The sequence below is a fragment of the Echinops telfairi genome, unplaced genomic scaffold (assembly GCF_000313985.2).
Source record: "Echinops telfairi isolate 266 unplaced genomic scaffold, ASM31398v2 ScPeMD7_23;HRSCAF=83, whole genome shotgun sequence".
NCBI classification, from domain to species: domain Eukaryota; kingdom Metazoa; phylum Chordata; class Mammalia; order Afrosoricida; family Tenrecidae; genus Echinops; species Echinops telfairi.
In genome coordinates this window covers 89,534,737-89,550,813 of record NW_022103920.1, presented here as the reverse complement: position 1 = coordinate 89,550,813, position 16,077 = coordinate 89,534,737, and the positions used below count along the sequence as shown (strand labels likewise).

Genomic DNA, 16,077 nt, shown 5'->3' with positions numbered 1-16,077 from the left:
GGATATTGGTCTGTAGTTCTCAATTCTTGTGGGATCCTTGTCTGCTTTAGGTATCAGAGTTATACAAGCTTTATAGAAAGAGTTTGGGAGTTTTCCAACTTTTTCTATGTTCTGGTATGGTTTGTATAGAATTGGTGTCAGTTCTTCCTGGAATGCTTGGTAGAATTCTCCTAAGAAGACATCTGCCCCGGGGGATTTTTTTGCTGGTAATCCCTTGATAACCTTGTCTATTTCTTCTATTGCTATGTGTCTGTTGAGGTTCTTGACTTCCATCTGATGTAGTCTAGGGAGGGGTTGTTTTCCCAAGTATTTGTCCATGTCTTCCAAATTGTTGAATTCGTTAGAGTACAGGCCTTCATAGTAATGTGTAATTATTCTTTGGATTTCATTAAGGCCTGTTGTAATGTCGCCTATTTCATCCCTCTTCCTTGCTATTGGAATTAGTTTCTGTTAATCCGTTCAAAGAACCAACTTTTAGCTACATAAATTTTTTCCATAGTGTGAGACATGACAAAATAATAATAACTTATAAATTATAAAGGGTTCGTGAAGGAGAGGGTGTGGGGAGGGAGGGGAAAAATGAGGAGCTGGTACCAAGGGCCCAAGTATAAAGAAAATGTTTTGAGAATGATGATGGTAACAAATGTACAAACGTGCCTGACACAATGGATGTATGTATGGATTGTGTTAACAGTTTATGAGCCCCAAATAAAATGATTTAAAAAAAGAAGAAGAAAGAAATAGAGGGAGTTTAAGGATAGTTGTTCAAGGTCAAACATTCGGTATGAAAAGAGGTAGTTTTGGAAAGGAATAATTTGTATGCCAACAGCTATATGCTGCAGTCTGGGCTATGCCCCCTCTTATTCACTCATCACTGCATGAATGAGTGCCTGTGTTCTTCATTTAACTGGAAGCTTCTTCCACCACTTATCTCTGTAGCTCATACAGCACCTGCCATATACTTGGCACTAACAAATGGTGTTAACTCAACAATACACTTGGCTGTAGGCATGGGAATTTCTCATCTAAACATCTCCCTATATTCAGACCAACCCAATGAAAATAGTCTCTCACTGTACAGGAATGTGTTTAAAGCAAAATAAATTATATGGGAATCACATAGTATAATAACAAGTGCTTATTATAATGCAAAAGATTTTTTAAAGATATTAAGAGAAGCTAAGATAGTAAATCAGAATCTCATGATACTACAACTTTTCAGAGAGCACAAAGAAGCCAGAAGAGTCACGTAGGAGCGAGTGAGAGGATGAAAGTTGCTGACAGTAGATGCCTGTCTAGAGATGGTTCTGGAATGTTTGACAGTAATAAATAAAAGGGTATGGTTAGATAATGGCCTTATACTTATGAAGACGTAGGAAGAAACTTAAACAGAAGTGAGTGTATTTGAAGTGAAAAGTTTAATTTTATATTCATCATTCATCCAACATATTTATTATACACTACACCCATAATACTATGAAGACAGTTTTGACCATAAGAACTTTAAAAGTAAGCAAAAATTGGCACACATTAAGTTATCTAGTTCAAGTTGTAGAAGGGATTTATTTTGTGGATCCTTGCATAGAATTATTTTGCAAGAAAAGACATTTGCCCTTTCAAATAGACATTTTTCTCCCTTAAATTTTTCTAAAAGTAGATGGGAAAATATTTGATAATAATTATGTTTTATAGGAAATCAAGTTTTAAAAAAGTTTAAGACTAGTCATAGGTGAAGGTGTCAAAAATTTGCAGAAAAAATTTTGAATTAAAAAATAAAGTTCCACCCCCTGCCACTAACTTTTTGAAGTCCCCTGTGTAACATAATGATAATGCTTAGTTTTATATATAATAGTTGACCTCAATTTGTGACTTGTTTTTGTTTTCTAAGGCCTAGAACAATGTTTTCCAAAGTGGGCGATACCAACCTTGGGGATCAAGAGTCTTTGGAATGATCCAAGGGCCTACAAGAGCAGATATCTATATTTTATCCTTGATTATGGGCTATAGTACAAACATTTTTAATTACCAAGAGACACAATAATATTTTTTTACAGAAAAGGGAGAAGGAGGCCAAATACATTTGAGAATCAATTGTATAGAATATTATCTGCCAGCCATTGAAAGCCCAGTGAACGCAGTTCTATGATGGAGAATAGTTCTGCTCTGACTCACGTACGGTTGCCTGGAGTCGAAGTGGGCTCAATGGAAGTGTTTAGAACAATATCCAGTTCACTACCCTTCTGAATATTTATTATATTAATTGGAGTCTATCTCTTGATACGTTAATTGTAGTGAACTTGAACTATTGAGCTATGAGCACTACAGGGCCAAAGTCTATAATAGAGTTTGCTGAAATGCCTTGCATAGTATCCCACCTACAGAAAGTATGCTTGTCCAATGTATTAAATAATTAAATCAATCAAATAAAATGTTTAGCGTCATTTTACCTAGTTTTTCAGTTGAATAATAATTAGATAGTCTTTTCAACTACTGCTTAGAATGCTCCTAGATGAAATGATGGAATCATCTCATCAACAGACATGGTGAGTTAAAAAACCATTTGCAAAAGTCATTAGAACTAACCAGTTATACCCATGAGTTGGGAGGCTAGGACACACATGTATAATTTACTGTGAAAATATTATTTGTACTCATTTGAATTGTGATGGGAGTTTTAATGAGCTTTTTATTGAACAGTTCTTTTTCATTGGACTGAAAGTGTGATGCAAAATGAACAAATGCCAGAGAATGTCTTCTGATTAGCCATTTTAGCAGGGAGTTGCTGTCACAATTAGCATTGATCAATAAGAGGATAATTATACATACATACACACATACACAAAATCTTGTTTATTCTATAATAAAATTCTGCGTATTGTATCTCTATTCAGAAAATTCTGCAAATTTTATCAGTCATAAGACCCCAAATTTAAGATAAATTTCTTTAACTGTATGTAGAATTTTTACTGTTATGTGATGTTTCCTGTAAGTTTCATAGTGTGAAAGCAGTATCTTTAAATCAAAATTCATCATTACCCCTAATGAGAAATTACAAAATTTCCAGATATATTGTAATTCATTCTTATTCATAAAAGTTAAGTTTACTCTAAAAGAATTTAACAAAAATGTCTATTCATAATTTTTTTCATTGTTGAAAGTGCACATATAAAAACATACACCACTTCAACTACTTCTGCATGTATAATATGATGACATTGAGTAGAATCTTCAAATTCTGCATCCATGTTCGCTGTCTTTTTCTGGTTTGTTTCTCCCTTATGAGCTGATGAAACTTGTTTCACAGTTATTAGTTTGTGGAAGTTGAAAGTTTGTGGTGGTTTGATTGCTTGTTTGTTCATTTTGTGTTCTGTATTTTTCTCTAGAATTTATCAATCTGAAAGATAAAATGGCTCATTTTCCATTTGCCAATTCTAGGCCAATCCAGGCTTGATTCAACTTCTGTTTGGGGTTAAAGTGGAGCTAGAAGGACAGACCTTTCTCTGAAGATTGTGGAAAGAGTCCTTTATATTCCTGAGTACAAAGAAGACTCCTCATGAAAAGTAGAACATCTCCATTCAGAATTTTCCCAGAAGTCTAATATCACTATTCTAGTTTTGTGTGCACAGTTGTGGATCAGAACCCATAGGGTCAGAATAAGTGTAAAGTTACTTCTTACTTGTCTCAATCATATGTATCTCAATGACAAAGATAACTAAAGAACAGATCATTAAATAAGCACTAATGCTGGCCCTTTGATTAAAGTTGTACATGTAATTTTCCAGGTGGGCAACTATGAAATATGATTAGATTAATAAAATGAGTTTGGCTGTCTTTCTGTTTTACCTAGGCAGCCATCCTTGGAGAAGTCTCTCTGAAGGAAGCAGTCTTTTCATTTCGGGTTTCCCAGTTTGAAGCTGTTGGCAAAGCATTGGCTGTCCTGGTCTTTAAAATCTTAAAATTGCTACATCGTCCAAGGAATGAGGACAGCATAAAGTGCAACAAGATTGCCAAATTATACAATGATTATTAATGCATCAATTCATGCATGAATCTGGCCTGTGATACTTGAGTGCTATTTACAATTCACTGGGGCTTGGGTATTAGGTCTTTAGAAGTCATTACTAACTGAATTATTGTAGTCCATCAGTAATCTCCATAAAGGTTTTGTCAAAGTTGGCTAGCTCTTGACTGCAGTACCGGTTGTTAGGTGCCATCGAGTCCGTTTTGACTCATGGCGAAACTCTACCCTGTCCTGCACTATCCTCACCATTGTTATATTTTGAGTGCACTGCTGCAACCACTGTGTCAGTGCATCTTGCCGGTGGTCTTTCTTTTTTCCGCAGAATGACCATTTTAAGCATGCATCTGCCTCCTCCAGGACTGGCCCCTCCTGGTAGCTTAACGTGTCCAAAGTACAAGAGAGAACGTCTTACCATGCTCACTTCCCTGGTGCTTTCTGGCTTTAGTTCTTCCAAAACATCTTTGTTCATTCCTCTGGCCATTTATGGTAGATCCATATTCTTCGACAATACCACAATTCACGGCATCAAACCGAAGATCAGTTGAGAGGATGGCAAAGGACTGGTCAGTGTTTCATTCTGTTGTATGTGGGGTGGCTCTGTGTTGGAACCAGCTCTACAGCTCCTAACAACAACAATCCCATGCATCACTTCTTCTCTGGTCTTCCTCATTCACTGCCTAGCTTTCATAAGCATATGAGTTGATTGAAAGCACTGTGGTCTGGATCAGGTGCACCTTAGTCCTCAAAATGACATCTTTAACGCTTTAAAGAGGTTTTGGGGCACAGATTTACCCAATGCATGATGGCATTTGAATTTTTGACTGACAACTGCTTCCTTGAGATTCGGTTGTGGATCCAAGTAAAGTGAAACCCTTGACGACTTCGATCTTTTCTTGGTTTATCTTGTAATTCATTACTCAGTTTTGAGGAATTTTATTTTCCCTCCATTGAAGTGCAATCCATACTAAAGGCTTTAGTCTTTGATCTCCTTTATTAAATGCTTGAATTCCTCTTCAAGTTTCCTTCACTTTCAGCAAGCAATCACAGGTTGGTCATGAGCCCATCTTGATGCCGCCTTCCATCTCATTTAGTTCACCTTCTCAGGTTATTTGTTCAGGATATCGATTGAATGAGTATGGTAAAAGGATACGACCTGGACACATACCTTTCCTGGTCTCAAAACATATAAGTAGTCTATTTGAATAATAGTCTCTTAGTCTATGAGTACAATTAAGATCCACCTGACATTAGCAATGATATCCTTTGTCTATGTTTTCTGCTGAATCTGACTTGAATTTCTGGCTGTTCCCTATAGATCTACTGCTGCAACTGTTTTCAAACAATCGTCCCCTAAATTTTACTTGCATGTGATATTAATGATATTGTTCTATAATTTTTATATTCTGTTGGGAAATTATAGCATCTATCATTACTAATGAATATTATAAATAATTACCACTGGGGTTTTAATGTAACATTATTCTTTACTTATTTTGAAACCAGTTATCATACCAAATTTCTTTATAGGTTATAATGTTTTGGGCAATGGTTAAACATTTGGTGCTAACCAAAGGTTCTCTAGAGAGAACCCTGTCTAACACAACCATTGTAATCCACTTCGTGACTCTGTGGGAAAAGACCCGATTATCTGCTTCTGTAAAGTTCACAGTTAAGAAAACCCTATGGGAAGTCAGAATTAACTCAACAACACCAATGGGTATTAGACAAACCCAAACAAATCAAGAAACTGTCACTGCTTTTGAGTCTATGCTGACTCATAGCTGCCCTATAGGACAACCCCGGTGAGTTCTAACTCTTTATGGGAGTAGAAAAGCCCCATCTTTCTCTCTTAGAACAGCTGTTGGTTTTGAACTGCTGACCTTGCAGTTGGTAGCCTAACATGGAACCACAAAGAAATTGCAGAGAAATGTAATTGAAAAATAATGGAATTTTCCCACTAACTTTTTGAAATTCTCTCTTCTCCCTTATCCCTTTAAATATGTTAATAAATTATTAATTAACTAGAGGCTTTTAATCAAGAAATATTGAACTCCATTTTTAACATGTATCAAAAAGATCATAGAGTTTACCTTCTGACTATTTTGTAGATTTTATTAGTATATATTTTAAGTTTTGAACCGTCCTTGGTTATTGTGAATTTTAAGACCCATGAATTCATTGAAAAGTTTTATGTTTAGATTTATAAAGGTGAAAAACCAAACTGTGACACAGAATTTCTTGGATACTCAGGGTGTCACTGTGGCTCCCTTTCTACTTGAGCCCTTGATATCAGCTCATTTCCCCCCTCCCTACCATCCCTTCCTTATGAACCCTTGATTATATATATATATATATTTTTTTTTTCATGTCTTACACCGACCATTCTCTCCCTTCAGCCAATTTTCCATTGTCCATCCCCCAGGGAGGGGGTTATATGTGATCATTGTGATCGCTTCCTCCTTTTGCCCCCCACCTTCCCCTTCCCCTCCTGGTATTGCTACTCTCATTATTGGCCCTGAGGAATTTATCTGTCCTGGATTCCCTGTGTTTTGAGCTCTTATCTCTACCAGTGTACATGCTCTGGTCTAGCCAGATTTGTAAGGTAGAGTTTGGGTCAGGAGAGTGGTGGTGGGGAAGAAGCATTAAAGAACCAGAGGGAAGTTGTATGTTTCATCATGCTATACTGCACCCTGACTGGCTCATCTCTTCTTTGTGACCCTTCTGAAAGGGGATGTCCAATTGTCTACAGATGGGCTATGGGTCTCCACTCTGCACTCCCCTCATGCACATTGATAGGATTTTTTGTTCTGGGTCTTTGATGCCTGATACCTCATCCCATCAATACCTCATGATCACACAAGCTGGTGTGCTTCTTGTTTATCTTCAAGCCTTTACGGCCCCAGGCACTATATCTTTTGATAGCTGGGCACCATCAGCTTTCTTTACAACATTTAGTTATGCACTCATTTTGTTTTCAGTGATTGTATCAGGGCAGATAAACATCACGGAATGCTGAGTTAATAGAACAAAGTGTTCTTTTGTTGAGGGAGTACTTGAGTAGAGGCCCAATATCCATCTGCTACCTTAATACTTAACATATAAATATATGTACATAGATCTATTTCCCTATTGTTATATATAAACGTGTTTACATATGTACTTGACTATTTAACCCCTATAAAGGTCCTTTGCCTCTGAGTTCTTTCCTCTATTTCCTTTCACTTTCCTCTTGTCCCACAATTGTGTTCGGCCTTTATTTGTGTTTCAGTATTTCCTCTCGGCTACATTGCCCTTGATTAAGCCCCATGAGGCATCCTACACCCTCCTCACCATCGAGTTTGGATCACTTGTTGTTCCCTTGTCTCTGGGTTTGTTGACACCCACTTCCTTTCCCCTGCCTACCCCTCTCCTGTGTCCTCCGGAGGATTGTTTATCCTGCCTATCTTATCTAGACATGCAGAGACAATAATAAGCACAAAAATATGACAAAGCAAAACAAAACAAAAGCAACCACCACAACCATAAACCCAACAACAAAAGAAGAAAAGCTTTTAAGTAGTTCAAAGTTTGTTTCTTGACCTTTAGGAGTGTTTTCTAGTTGAGTCTGAAGGGATGCCAAACCCTGGCCAAAGTCTATTTTTGGTATTCCTCAGGGACTTCATTGCTTTGCTCCCCTAGCTGCTCTGTTGCATGCCCTTAGTGTTTCACCCTGGTGTGATGAGGTCAGATTGGGCACAATTCCCACATTGTGTCGCCAGTGTTGTCCCCACTAGCCCTATGGGTCAGTGGGAGATGTTGTGTTTGTGTCTAATGGTGGGGCTTGTCCTATGGTCCTTTCTGTGCATTGGCAGCTCTGAACAGGAATATTGTCCCTGGGGCTTGGTGGGCTAGGATGTGTTCCTCTCTCTCCTTCCCTCTTAGTTTGCTCCTGTGTGCTCTGATCAGATGTTCCCCTCTCCCTGAGCTGTAGCTTTAGTGCTGTCCTCTCAAGTGCATTCTTTGAGGGGGTGGGGGGCATGTCCACGTAGTTGGGATTGTGACTGGTCCCACTGACCTCTATTGATTCCTTGCTTCATGCCATTATGTTGTATTCATGTCTTATGTAGCAATATTTTTTACTTATCTGAATATATAACTATGTTAGTCCGGGTTGACTAGAGAAACAAATGAGAGACGCTTATATATGTATAGGAAAGAGCTTTATATCAAAGAGTAATTGTATATTAAGATTGTATATTTTTTTGAACAAAAAAAATTGTATATACTTTTTTGAACAAAACATCTATTCAAAACTTTATTAAACATAGAACACTATGCCCCAAAATTTATGGACTCCACATGATGGATCAAGGACAACATGTAGAAATAGTCACATTTATCCCAAGCTTCCCATTGTTTGCAAAAAGATGTGCTATGGCTATGTCAAAAGCCAGGCAGTCACTGTTCATGATGACCGAGGTCACGCAGTCGTGAATGGACGGGGTGTGGCCTCCCATGTCAGTCTCCGGTGGTTCCCGTTCAACTCCAGTCTGTAAGCAAAGTTCTCTGCCTGCTTGCGGGTACCAATGAGCAGGACAATGGCGAAGAACTGCTGGTGGCCTTTATACTTCTCTTGCTTCTCCAGCACCAGCATGAAGTGGTGGCCAAAACACGACTGCATCATCACCCAGTTGAAAGCCCCTGGCAGGTTAATGTCTGTCGCCAAAAAGACGATGTCTTCTCCTTGAAGGGTGGTGATACTCTTGTGGGCGTGCATGAGGTGGGGCATCACGGCTTCCAGGGAGCCCTGCCACTTGCAGGAGGCCCCCGTCAAGGGCAGGAATAGGGACGGTATTCCCAGGCGTCCTTGTGCTCTGGCTTCTCTGTGTGGTGCAGGGTCAGCGAGCCGCCGGGGGTCGCATACTTGCAGGGAAAGAAACAGGGCAGCCGAGGCCACCTTCTCCAAAACCAGATTCCTGATGCTGGAAGTCAGGGTTCCCCTGCACGTCGGCAGCAGCTCAGCTTCTGGCGGCATTGGCTGCACATCAGATGCCTGGCCTGGCATGCTGCGGCCTGCCATCATCTCCCGGGGTTGGCTTTTCTGGGTGGGAGTGTGTGTGTGTGTGTGTGTGTGTGTGTGTGTGTGTGTATGTGTGTAGGGGTGGGGGCGATCAACCCTTTGGGAAGGCGTTCACGAGGGACTCTAGCCATACTCCCGGGGAGCCACGCCGAGGTGTCCTCTGACTCAGACCAGAGGGGCAACAACTTTCGGCCAGTCCAGACCAAATCCTTAAATCCGATATTAGCCCATATATCCAATACAAGTCCGTAAATTCCTCTTCAGACTCACGAAGCATATGCAATGATGCCGAGTGCAGGAAGATCACAGGCCATTGGGTGAAGTCTTGTGGATCCAGTGGCAGTGTAAGCATCTCAGCACTGGCGTGATGCTCCTCCAGCTCTCTGAGTATGCTTCCTCATGGCTTATCAACAGGAAGGTGAAGATGAGAAAGAGTGTGGCCTACCTCTCAAGAGAAAGAGAAGTTCCCAGAATCCTCATGAGAAGGCCACACCCACAAGGAAGCATGATCAGGGTGTGACCTGATTAACAGACTAGACTCCCCCCTTCACTCTATTAAGTTGACATGACATTATGTAACTACCACAATGACAATGAAATGAGTAAGTAAAATATGTGGTCTGTGTAGAGTTTCTTCTTTTTATGCCTTTTAGCTTTTTTTTTAAATTAAAAGAGATAGCCAAAATGCCATTGCATTTCTCAAATGAGAACAGATAATTAAACATTTGGCTTTCCTTGGTTCAAGATGTTTCAACATCAGCAATATTGATGCTTGGACAAGATGATTCTTTGTTAGAGGGACTGCTCTGTGCATTTTTGGCTACTTAGCCATATCCTTGGTACACCACTCAAACCGTGTTAATTCTTTCTTTGATAAGAATTTATATCATACCATCTCCAAGAAGTTGAAGATTAAAAATGTCCTAAATGTCCAACTCTTCCAAGATGCTATTCTGCTCCATTCTCCCCATCTCCCTACATCCCCCTTGAGTATAGTCAGGCCCTCAAGTTCCTGGGTTCTGCCAGTCACCGCAACATCTCACCGAAACTCATTAAATGTTAAGGAAATGTCTTACGTGCTTGTGGCTGCTGTTGAGTACCAAATCCAAAGGGCAGACAGAGGTGAGCCCAATACAGGTCTAGAACCAGCAGCCCCCAAATGTCAAAGCTCAGTCAAGAAATGGTGATGGCGTATGTGGAGGTGTGGTTTTCGTCTTTTAGTTGACCATACCCCCAGTGAAACCAAAGACGATGTCTTAAGTCACAGCATCTAGTAAAGTAATATTAAATCAGCCTCCAAAGAAGCAAAGAGTGTAACTTGGTTCACTGTTGTTCAAAATCACTAGCCGCTCCTTGGGAGAGTGACGGGCTTTCTACTCCCTTAAAGAGTTACAGGCTCAGAAACTCACAGCGGCAGTTCTGCCTTGTCCCATAGGGTCTCCATGAGTTGGCATTGACTTGATGGCAGTGAGCTTACTAAAGTTAGGACTTAGCCCCACCTTAATCCTGTACCAGAGACCAAAAACCTAAACTCACTACCAGTGAGTCAATTCAAGTCATAGCATCCCTACAGGACAGGGTAGATATGCCCTTGTTGTTTTCTAGCACTATATAACTCTTGACAGGAGTAGAAACCCTCATCTTCCCCCCAAAATGGAGTCATCAGGCACATGCATAACATCCAGAATTATAACACATCACACAAGGAATTATGGGTTGAAGGGCCATATTAATTGACTACATCTCAAATGACTTCCAGTTGTGACAACCAAAATGTGTCCAAATATTGCCACATTTCCCCAGGCAACAAAATCACCTTAGAGTGACACTGTGCTGGTGAATACTTTCAAGAGTCAGTTTCATCTAGTGGAAGCCTTTGGGCAAAATGACCATAATAATTGACTAATTTGCTTCCTTTCCCTTATTTGATGAAACTTACATGTATTCATTTTAAAAGCTTACCCTTTGTTTACGTCTGTCTGTCTTGCTTTCCTTCCTACCTTTCTCCGTCTGCCTCGCTCTCCTTTTTGTCTCACATGGACTCCTCTTCTTCCTTTGGTCCCAGCAGCTTTCTCACGAATGACTTACAAAAATCTTGCTGCTTTTATTTTTAACACTTCCTTTAATAACTGGGCATTTTGGCGGCTCATGGGGCTTACAAGATCAGTTGCCACTTTCCGCTGCAGTATTATCTACTACTGAGACTTCCTGGGATTGATGGGAAAATCCCTGCCTTCCTTGCAAAGCAGTACTGAGCCAAGGGCGCTCTGACAGGAGGCGAGACTGCACAAGTGATGTGAAGCTTCATGTGATGGGCAGAGAATCCAGCAAGATAGAAGGTGACATCTTGAGTGTTTTATATTGGAAATATAAATATCTTCTGCCAGTTAAAATCTACTTTGGGATGGAGAGCATCATTCTGGTTAAATAGGGTCATCTTATTTCAAGGCCTTTATTTCTACCCCTTTCTAAAAATGTCCGTGGAAATGTCCAAGTAATATACACATGAGATGAAATATACTCGCATAGACATCTCCATTGCCTTTTAAATGGTCTTGCCTAGGAGTTTGACAATGTGAAGACGTGGGGAGGGTTATATATTACCAGGGAAAAGAGAGAGAGAGAGACACACACACACAGCGATTACTATAAAAATGTAGTGAGGAGTGTAGTGATTGTTATTGTTAGTTGTCATCAGGACACTTCTAATGCATGCTGACCACTTGTGTACAGAGTAGAACTGCTCCTGTGGGCTTTCAGACTGTACCTCACAAAAGCAGACGGCCAGGCCTGCCTTTTAATGGACCTCCCAGTGGTCTTGAACTGCCAACTTTTCAGTTTGTAATCAAGTACTTCACTACTTGTGCCCAGAGACTCGTATAGTAATATGTATTCTTTTATCTCAATTCTGATATTGAACTTCAAAATGTTTGCCCCAATAAAAAATTTCCATTTTATTGTGGCTTGTAGCATCAAAAACCAGACACAATTAAAATGTGCTACATGAATGGGTGTGCATATTTAATGTGAAAATATGTAACTATTGGGAATATTCTTGATGAAACCATGTAATAACATGGAAAGGAATTCATGTCAAGTAGAAACTAATTTGTGTAGGAGAAGGTAAAACCAATCACCATTTAAAAGATCTATCCATGGGCAGATGACCAAATAGCTGCTAATAGTTGTTTTCTGTGAGTGGTAGAAGTCAATGTGGTTTTTGTTTTCTCTTATTCCTAATAGGTAATTTATGAATTTTCATCAATGGTTGTATGTTGTTTTTCAAATGCAAATGAAATGAAGGTTTTTAAGTTTAAATATACAAATCCAGTGAGGGATGGGCAAGTACAAATATGTTTATTCTTTGTAACCACTCGCTTTCTTTTGAATCTTCTCTGATACTTGTGAAAGAGCATGAGCTCTAGTAAACTTTCTTTTTCAGCTCACGTTGTACGTGTGTAAGAAACCACACACATGCAAAGAAGCAAACCAAACTCTCTTGCTTACAAGGCTGTTAGGGAACGTGCTAAAGAAAACATGAGAAAGTTTATACACTGTAAATATCGTTGACAATGTTCAATGGTTGGTATTGGTGTTCCGACTACTGGAAAGGACAGAAGCAAAAAAAAAAAAAGAATATCTGTCGTTATTTTCAATTTGGACCAATCTAGCAAGAGGCCTCTGAGTATGGAAGAGGAAATGAGGTGTGATGGTTCTGCGCTTAGGAGCCCTGGTGTTGTAGAGTTTATGCATTGGGCTCTGATCTGCATGGTTGGCTGTTTGAAACAACCAGCAACTTCTCAGGATGGGCTTTCTACTCCTGTAGACAGTTATAGTCTTGGAAACCCACAGGGGTTGCTCTGCGTCAGTATTGACTGGACAGCAGTGAGTTTTTTTGTTTTGTTTTGGGTTCTGTACTTAATTCAGAGTCCATAGTTCAAAGATGTAACAGTGTTTCTGGTAACTGGCAGTCAAAATGATATACGCGTTGCCTTTTAAAATGATATTAACTGATCATCAGAGAGTGTCTAAATAAAGAAAGAAAAATGTAACCAAGAAAAGTAATATCCAAAGACAAAAGCAGAAGGGAGCTTCAAAAAGTTCTGGAATAAATGGAATTAATATATAATGGGATTTTCCCTCAAACCTTTTGAAGCCCTGCTCATATAGAAGAACTCCAAAGACAAGGGTGTCGTTGCAGATGTGGAAATGAAATATTTCAAATAATCTGAGATGATCTTCTTCACTTAGATTTATAAACTAATAAGTCTATTGAATTGGCAAAGAGAGAAAACCAAAGAGGTGGGAGGAATGTTCAGACCAGAGAAAACCAGTTCTGAGATGAGTAGCATGTCCTGGTTCGCTGTTGCTTATAGGGATGAGGAATTAACTCCTACCCAAAGCATGTGGCCTTTGTCCCTGGTTCCTAGGAGATCACCTTGAAGCTTTTGGAATTCCTGGCTTAAAATAGATTTGTCAACCATGGTGGACCTCTAGACCACACCAGATAGTTTATGGGTAATGAGGTGACTCACGATGGGGCTTGACTAACCTAGAAAGACCTCTCGCATGTTTTCAGCCTGACCGTTGAGGAGGGTTGCAGGAATGCTTGAGTTTGACAGTGCATCGATGTGCTATAAGGATGCTGTACTCTGACTCCATGGTTGTAGGGTTGGGAGGATTCTCATTTGGGACCTTCCCTGACCTCTCCTTGTGTGTCTCTTCTTTTGTCTGGACCTAATTCGTATCTTTCATTTTTGCTATAATGAAGTCGTAATCATAAGTACCATGCTTTCTTGAGTTCTATAAATTGAACTCAAACTATTGATCCTAGGAGGGTAGTAGGAATCCCCTTGTTTATAGATAGTTAGAAGTGTGGGTGACCAAGGGGCCTCTGAGCTTGTGGATAGTGTCCTGTGGGGATGACAAGAACCCCTGAATTTCTTGTCAGGTGGTCAGAAGTAGGGGGCTTGGGAACTCCGATATTTACAACTGGCACCTGAAATGAGGGTAATCTTGTGAAAGGTTGTGCCCTTGTCTGATGACGTTGCTTTTTATAGGTAGTTGGAGTGTGTGTTAGTCTGGGTAGACTAGAGAAACAAATTTATAGGCACTCAAATATGTGTCTAAGAAGGAGCTTTATATACAAGAGGAATTGAATATTGAGAAAACATCCCAGCCCAGCTCAGATCAAGTCCATAAGTCTGATATTGGCCCAATATGTCTGATACCAATCTATAAAGTTCTCTTCAGACTCATAAAACATGCAATGCGCCGAATGCAGAAAGATCACAGGCCAGTGGGTGGGAAGTCTTGTGGATCCAGTGGCATTATAAGCATCTCAGGACTGGCAGGGGTCTTTACGAGGTTCCTCCAACTTAGGGCACTAGGTAGTTCCATGTGTCTTGTCAGCTGCAATGTCCCAGGGAGCGAGCAGAGAGAGAGAGAGAGTCTTCCGCCTCCAGGGAGGAATACTGGAGTTCCCAGAATCCTCAGGAGAAGGCCATGCCCATGCAGAAGCCTCATTGCCTATGATCTGATTCACAGACTAGACTCTACCCCTTCACTCTGAATCCTCAAATTGACACCAGATTATGTAACTACCACAGAGTGGGAACTGATGTTGCAGCTTCCATGAAAATCTTATCTAGCATGTGTTCTCTTTACTTTTATTTGTCAACATGTACTAAAACAGTGTTAGTTCATATCAAGGAGGAACAACTTTTACCTTCAAATTTAAAAATTGTCGTTTCATCTCAAGCTTGCTGAATCCCTTGACTTTAATAATTGTACCTGTATACACAGAGATACAGAGCCCTGTGGCTGCAATCCAGAATGTCATTTCCCCAAATCTCATGCAACAGAGTACGCTAATTCTGGGGAGTTTTCGTATAAAAACAAGATTCTTCCATCAAACCTAATGGGGAAAATGCTGTTCACAGTAGCCTGACTTTGGATATCTGAGTTTATTATGCAGTGGAGTCTGTGGGTGGTTCACATGGTTAATGACCTCCACAGCTATCCAAAAAGTTGGAGGTTGGAGTGCCACCCAGAGGTGACGTGGAAGAAAGGTCTGGTGATCTACTGCTGATGAACCGACTGTTAACCAGTCTAGGGAACACTGTTCTATCCTGATACCCTTGGGGTAATGAGGCAGAGTCAAATCTATGGCAACTGGTATTAATGTAAAAAATTCCAAGAAGACAAAGACCAAGCAAACTTTGCTAGCTTTATTTATCCCAGGATTCAGTGTGCAAAGAAACATTTTGCGGTCCCCTTGATCTCTGTTTTCTTTTTTCTTTTTTTAGTTCAACAGATATTTATTAACTGTTCATGTGCCAAAAGCTATGCTAAGGAGATGTAAAAATGAGTAAAGTTCTTGTTCCTGCCCTTAAGGAGCTCACATTCTAGTACAGGAGGCTGTAAAACACAAATGAAAATTATACAGTACAATAATAAGTCATACAATAGAGGTAGGTTCTAATTACGGTGGTGGCACAAAAGAGGAAATCAGATGACTCTCCTTAAATGGAGCAAGAGAGCTTTCAACAGATATGATGAATCTGGATCTGCAAGAAAGCAATCTTCCACAGGGGGAAGGAAGACTAGTACACTTGAAGCAAAGAAAACAGAATGCACTCTGGTGCATTTGGAGAACCGAGTGTTCTTTCGGAGCATTGTTGGGGTAAACAGAATTTTGGGTGCACTATGCAAAGGAGTTTGGCTTTCTCCTAAAGGTGCATGAGCATGTCACTGACGAGTATTAAGCAGGGAGTAACATTGTTAGCATACTTCCAGAAAGCCCACTCTGGTCACATCCGGGCACAACAAAGAAGAGATAGTTGGGTATAAGAAGACGATCTCTGTTTTCTATGGAATACAGCTTAGGAAGCACTGATAAAGAAAGAAAAGCAGTTTAATTATTCAAATTCTTTGGTTGGAAGTGGTTCCCCAACTCCACAAGTTAAGAACTACCAAGAGTGTGCTGTCTTTTCAT

The 16,077-nt window shown here is 40.0% G+C and overlaps 1 protein-coding gene and 1 pseudogene across 5 annotated transcripts in view; one reads left to right on the top strand and one right to left on the bottom strand.

Moving 5' to 3' along the window:
• PDE1C (phosphodiesterase 1C) overlaps positions 1-16,077 on the top strand; it is a 329,943-nt gene that overhangs the window by 162,968 nt on the left and 150,898 nt on the right. The gene's annotated exons all lie outside the window — the stretch shown is intronic.
• LOC105978602 overlaps positions 8,368-16,077 on the bottom strand; it is a 9,911-nt pseudogene continuing 2,201 nt past the window's right edge.